This window comes from Hemicordylus capensis, chromosome 11 (genome assembly GCF_027244095.1).
Source record: "Hemicordylus capensis ecotype Gifberg chromosome 11, rHemCap1.1.pri, whole genome shotgun sequence".
Lineage (NCBI taxonomy): Eukaryota > Metazoa > Chordata > Lepidosauria > Squamata > Cordylidae > Hemicordylus > Hemicordylus capensis.
The window spans coordinates 25,751,538-25,757,205 of NC_069667.1; the positions used below are offsets into that span (position 1 = coordinate 25,751,538).

The 5,668-nt window shown below is 43.9% G+C and overlaps 1 non-coding gene across 1 annotated transcript; it reads right to left on the reverse strand.

Annotated features, from left to right (window-relative positions):
• Positions 1 to 4,118: 4,118 nt before the first annotated feature.
• Positions 4,119 to 4,190, reverse strand: TRNAE-UUC (transfer RNA glutamic acid (anticodon UUC)). Its single transcript has one exon. It is a non-coding gene; the product is annotated as a tRNA-Glu (tRNA).
• Positions 4,191 to 5,668: the final 1,478 nt, after the last annotated feature.

Sequence of the window (5,668 nt, forward strand, 5' to 3'; positions counted from 1 at the left end):
TTCTGAGAACCATAGGATTAGACTCTTGCTAGGTAATAGCACTTGGAATTACTATTTACATCCTCTTTCTACATGCTGCTGTGCCTGGTTGGAGGAAGGATTATCCCTCACTTTGAATTTTTATGCTGGTAGGCTTAAGTCTTCAGAAAATCCTGCCATGTCCTTCTCCATGAATTATAGGTTATAGGCAAGATCCCAGCCACCATTCACATTTATACTGTAATCAGAAATAACGGCACATTACACGGCTATGCGTGGGATGTGTCCTTAAGACTCAAGGTCAGCTGCTCCTTTGCTGGGCCTGCAGGAGTCTGGCAGCTCTGAATCACTTTGGTTTCTCACTCGGCTAAATCTTTTCGCTCTCAGCTCTGTCATTCTTGAGAAGCCAACCCACGTGGCATCTACTTTGCAGATATGGCCTCACTAATACTTTTGTCAAAATGTATGCTCGAAGCTCTGTGCCGCAAATGCTGGTATTATCAAAATGATTGTTAGGAATTCACACATTTTATCTTGTTTTACTGTACTTCATGTGATTTTCCCTACTACTACTGGCTTTTTTCTGAAATTATGTGTCTCCTTCTATGATGTAGACCCTACCTTCAGAACAGGGTTTTTCACCAGTCTGGCCTACCTTCCCACTTCTTGGTTGCTTTAAATATTTATTATTGCTATTGACACACAGTCGACCAGATGTTATTGACTGGATTTGGTACTTTAATTATTGGGCCCTTCCCAAGGGCCTAGGATAACTAAAGAAGAATTAAAGATATTGTTGTAGTATTCATGCTGTCCCAAGTAGTGTGGCTTTCTCTAACAGATGTGTTGTAATTTTATTGATGCCCAGGGTGTCAAGATTTTGTTCAGGTTCTTTTCATTCTGCACCAAGTGCACCAACAACTATTGGCACCACTATTGTTTTCTTTTTCCAGAGCCACTCAATTTCAATTGGAAGGTCCTTGTATTTAGTTATTTTCTCCAATTGTTTTTGATCGACCCGTCTATCCCCTGGGATTGCAATATCAGTTATCAGAACTCAATTCTTCTCGATGATGATGATTATAATTAATATACTGCTTTTCAACAAAAAAAAGTTCTCAAAGTGGTCTACATAGGAAAATAAGAATAAAGAGAAGATGCTTCCCTATCCCCAAAGGGATCACAATATAAAAAGAAACACAAGGTAAACACCAGCAACAGTCACTAGAGGGATGCTGTTCTGGGGTTGGATAGGGCCAGTTGATCTCCCCCTGCTAAATATAATGAGAATCACCACTTTGAAATCATTCTTGGAATCACATTCTTTGCCCAGTTAGCAGGGCAGGGACAGTGCTTGGCCAAGCCCACCTCTCTCTTTCTACCTTTTTGGCAGCATTTCCCCTGCTAACTGGGCAAAGAGACACCTTTCAAAGTGGCAATTCTCTTTATGTTTAGCAGGGGGAGAGGAATTGGGATGGCTCATAGCTCAGTGGCAGAGCTTCTGCTTCGCATGCAGAAGGCCCCAGTTTCACTCCCTGGCAGAGTCTCCAAGTAAGCCTGGGAAAGACTCCTTGAAACCTTAGAATGCTGCTGCCAGTCAGTGTAGACAATACTGGGCTAGGTGGACCAATGGCCTGACTCAGTATAGGACAGCTTCCTTCCTATGTTCCTTTGTAGTGGGCCCGATTCAACCCCACCACAGTATCCCTCCAGAGGCTCTTGCTGGTGTCCACCGTGTGTGTGTGTGTGTGTGTGTGTGTGTGTGTGTGTGTGTGTGTGTGTGTGTTTAAAGATAGTGAGCCCTCTGGGGACAGGAACCATCTTATCATTGTAGTTGTTTTTCTGTGTAAATTGCTTCATGGCTTTGCATTATATAAATAAATAATGTCCAAGGTGCTTGCTAATCCAGTAGCCTGGATTATGGGAGCCAGAAGCTCTAGTAACTGCTAATTCCTGTAGCTGGAATCAGCTCCTAGCTATCATTCTTCATTCTGTAAGAGAGCTGCAGTGGAACCCAGGTATACCCTCTGTGTGCTTAAAAGATAGGCTAGATAATTTTTCCTCATTCACTTGCCTAATTAATTCTGTGTTGTATCAGATTTCTTGTTTTAATTCAAAGTTGTCAGACTGTAGTCACTTTTGAAATGATACATTCTGCAAGGTTAATTGCATCTAAGAAAGACCAATTTTTAGTTACTGAGAGAGTGACTTTCAGCTGATGAAAACTGAAGGCAGAACCTCCCGGCTTGAGCTAGAGGTGCAGAAATATAGAGGAAGCACATATGTCAGAGAGAGGGGATGGAGATGTTTTCTACCTAATTTTATCCATTAGGGAAACTCCACTAGGGGTTCCAGGTGGTCACATCCAATTGGAAGAGGCAAAAAGTCTCTGGGAAAAGACATGGGGCTCTTACTCCACTCTGAGACTCACCAAAAAAAACACAGATGTGGAGACCAAACAGTGTACCCAGATGTCCCAGTCAACACGAGAACTGGTAGTGAACACCCTGATACACATCAGAGTTGTGTGTGGTTGTTGGCCCATGGCATTGTGGCAAAAACCAGTACAGTGTTCAATGTGGTATCGTATTTATTTGTTTAATAAAATGTAGTGCTCTTTAAGCTTCCAGGAGGGCAGAGAAAATGCACAGGATTTTTGCATGCACAGTTGCTTCCACTTTCTGAAGTAAACTGTGGGGATTTTTTTTTCTGAGGCAAACTGTGGATGATAAAAGCAATTTCTACATTTTAAAAAAATCATATTTTTGAATGTGCCTTTTCCATTGACAGCTGGAACCAGTGGATTGGTCGGGAAGTGTGTGTGTGTGTGTGTGTGTGTGTGTGTGTGTGTGTGTGTGTGTGTAAATGAGACTTGGTTGGGGCTCGTTCTCACTCTTTTCTCCCTTGCCAAACTTAGCCATGGCATTAGCCCTTTGCGCATGGGCTGGTAATTTACCCAGTTCCCCAATCTGGCCAACAACCAGCCCGTGAGCAAGGGGTTAATGCTGTGGCTGGGCGCAACGAGGGAGAGTGAGGCAGCCAAGATTGGCTGAGAGGAGTGAGAAAAAGCCTCATTTGAGGCTAATTTACTGCCCCCTGCTCTGCTCATACCAGCCATTAATTAGGCAAATCCCTGGCGAAAGAAAACTACCATGGCAGGCAAAAGGCTGAGCTAGAGCTGATTCCCCTGGTGTGCTAGTTTTCTATTTCTCTGAAGGAAAATAAACCTTCCCACACATGTGAAGAGTATCCAAATCTCTTTGAATAGTTTTAGAGTATCCTATCTGATGTGGTTCAGTCCTCCTCAATGTCCTAACATCTCATTTTTATACCCAAGATGTGAAACTCCAGTGCATTTCCATTTACCTTCTGGGAAGTGTAAAGGGCATTACTCGTCTTTGAACAAAAGACTTGCCACACACCCCTCCCTACACACTCCTATCCCCATTCAGACAAAACAGAGAGCTCCCTCTCTGCAGTCTCACTTAAGCTCCCTCAGCTCCAGTTCCATGAGAGTGAAACTGCAGTGCCAGTGTTCAGATGTAACGCTGGTGCTGCAGAAATGGAGCTATGGCAGCAAAACTCCACTCTGAATTGAAGACAAACTCCAGTCACCCACATTCGGACATGCAGCTATAGAAACCAGCAGTGAAGAGACAACCCCCCCCCCCCAATTTCCTGTTACATCCAAATTTGGCCTATGTGTTATTCTAGAGCTCCAATCTGGAATCAGTGGTTCCACCAGGAATAAGGAATACATTTCACTTTAGAAATGAAAATGAAAACAAGTGACAAGGAATGAGGGCTTCATTCCTGGAAATTAAGCCCTATAACTTATCCCATTATTACTTGGTGCATTTGCTTTCAAATGAATACAAATGGAGCCCAGCCCTTTCTATTTCCATTCATCACATATACAAATCCACGTGCCTGATGATACCTCAGTAGAGTCAATTTTGCCTTCTGTATATTACTAGTCAGTGAATGTGGAGAAGTTACACACTGGGCCACTGAAACAAAGGAAGGAGCATAGGAAACTGGCTTATACTGAGTCAGACCATTCTAGCTCATTACTGTCTTCTCCAACTAGCAGCAACTCTCCAAGACTGCAAGCAGGAGTCTCTCCCAGCCCTACCTGGAGATACTGCCAGGGATTGAACCTGGGACCTTCTGCCTGAAAAACAGATGCTCTACCACTGAGCTACAGCCCCTAAGCAGGATAGCCTTATTGGGAACACAGGAAGCTCCTTTATAGTGAATCAGATCATTGGTCCATCTATCTGAGTATTCTCCCAACTGCAATTTCTGGAGATGTTTTCCTGGGATTGAACCTGGGACCTTCTACATACCATGCAGATGCTCTATCTCGGAGCTCTGGCCTTATCCCTCAGCAGTAAGAACATAAGAACATAAGAACAGCCCTGTCGGATCAGGCCCAAGGCCCATTGAGTCCAGCATCCTGTTTCCTACAGTGGCCCACCAGATGCCCCTGAGAACCCCACAGGCAAGAGGTGCAGGGATGCCCTCTCTCCTGCTGTTACTCCCTTCCAACTTGTATTCAGAGGAATCCTGCCTCTGAGGCTGAAGGTGGCCTATAGCCCTCCAACTAGTAGCCATTGGTAGACCTCTCCTCCATGAAGTTATCCAAACTCCTTTTAAAGCCATCCAGGTTGTTGGCTGTCACCACAACTCGTGGCAGTGAATTCCACAAGTCGATTATGCATTGTGTGGAAAAGTACTTTTAAAGAAGTCATTGGAGAGTTGTGGTGATGGTGCAGATGCGGGTAATGCCTTTCGGTTACAAATGTGTTGAATGCAACATGTTACAAGTTTTTGCTCTCCCCTTTTATGTTTCTGGATGAGATCGAGTTTAATGGGGAGAAGCAGAGTTAAAACTATCCAGAAACTTGGGAAAACATTCCCCTCCTCCTGCTTTCACGCACCTCACTAAATCATACAGACCTTGCCTAAGGCACCCTTGCTTTTAAAATGCCTGAACAGCCTACTGTAATATGCATTCGTTGGTTACAGATATAAAATCAATTCTTCTCACTGCATTGAAGCTGAGCAGTTGTGTAGCTGTATATCTTGCGGCTCCTTGATTGGCTGCTGCAGCGTCTGGTTAGCAATGGAGTAAACCCCCATCCCATCCTGTTCCATCCTGAAATAGGCATCAATAATGGGATGCCCATCCTAATGCTGATGTGGTCGCAAATGTGCAAACAGGAACAGATGTCATGCAAATCTTCAGCAGTATAAGCATTAGGGGTCTGAAGATAAAACTTGTTCATTTTGGAGTCTCACTTGTCATCAGTATTTATAGTTTGATTTTTTCAGGGCCCCTTGGGTCCTGTGCCATTTGTTTGGGGACCATTCAAAGGGTCCCAAAGAACCCCTAAGCCCCATACCCTACTGCAAATATGCCTAAGTTCATGTACGTAAAACCATCACATCTTCTTCCCTTGCGTCCCCTCCCGACCAACTGTTCTCTCCCTGTGCATCTTCCTAGATGGCGAGTCCCTTGGAGCAGAAACCTGTCCTCTCATCTGCTGTACATAGATGGTGCTATATAAACAAATACATAATTTATGATTCATTATTATGATTGTTATGGTCATTATTTTGCTATTACCTGTGTTGGTGGTGGCAGGAGTTGTGCTATCCAATTGGCTCCTTGCAGTTGCCATCT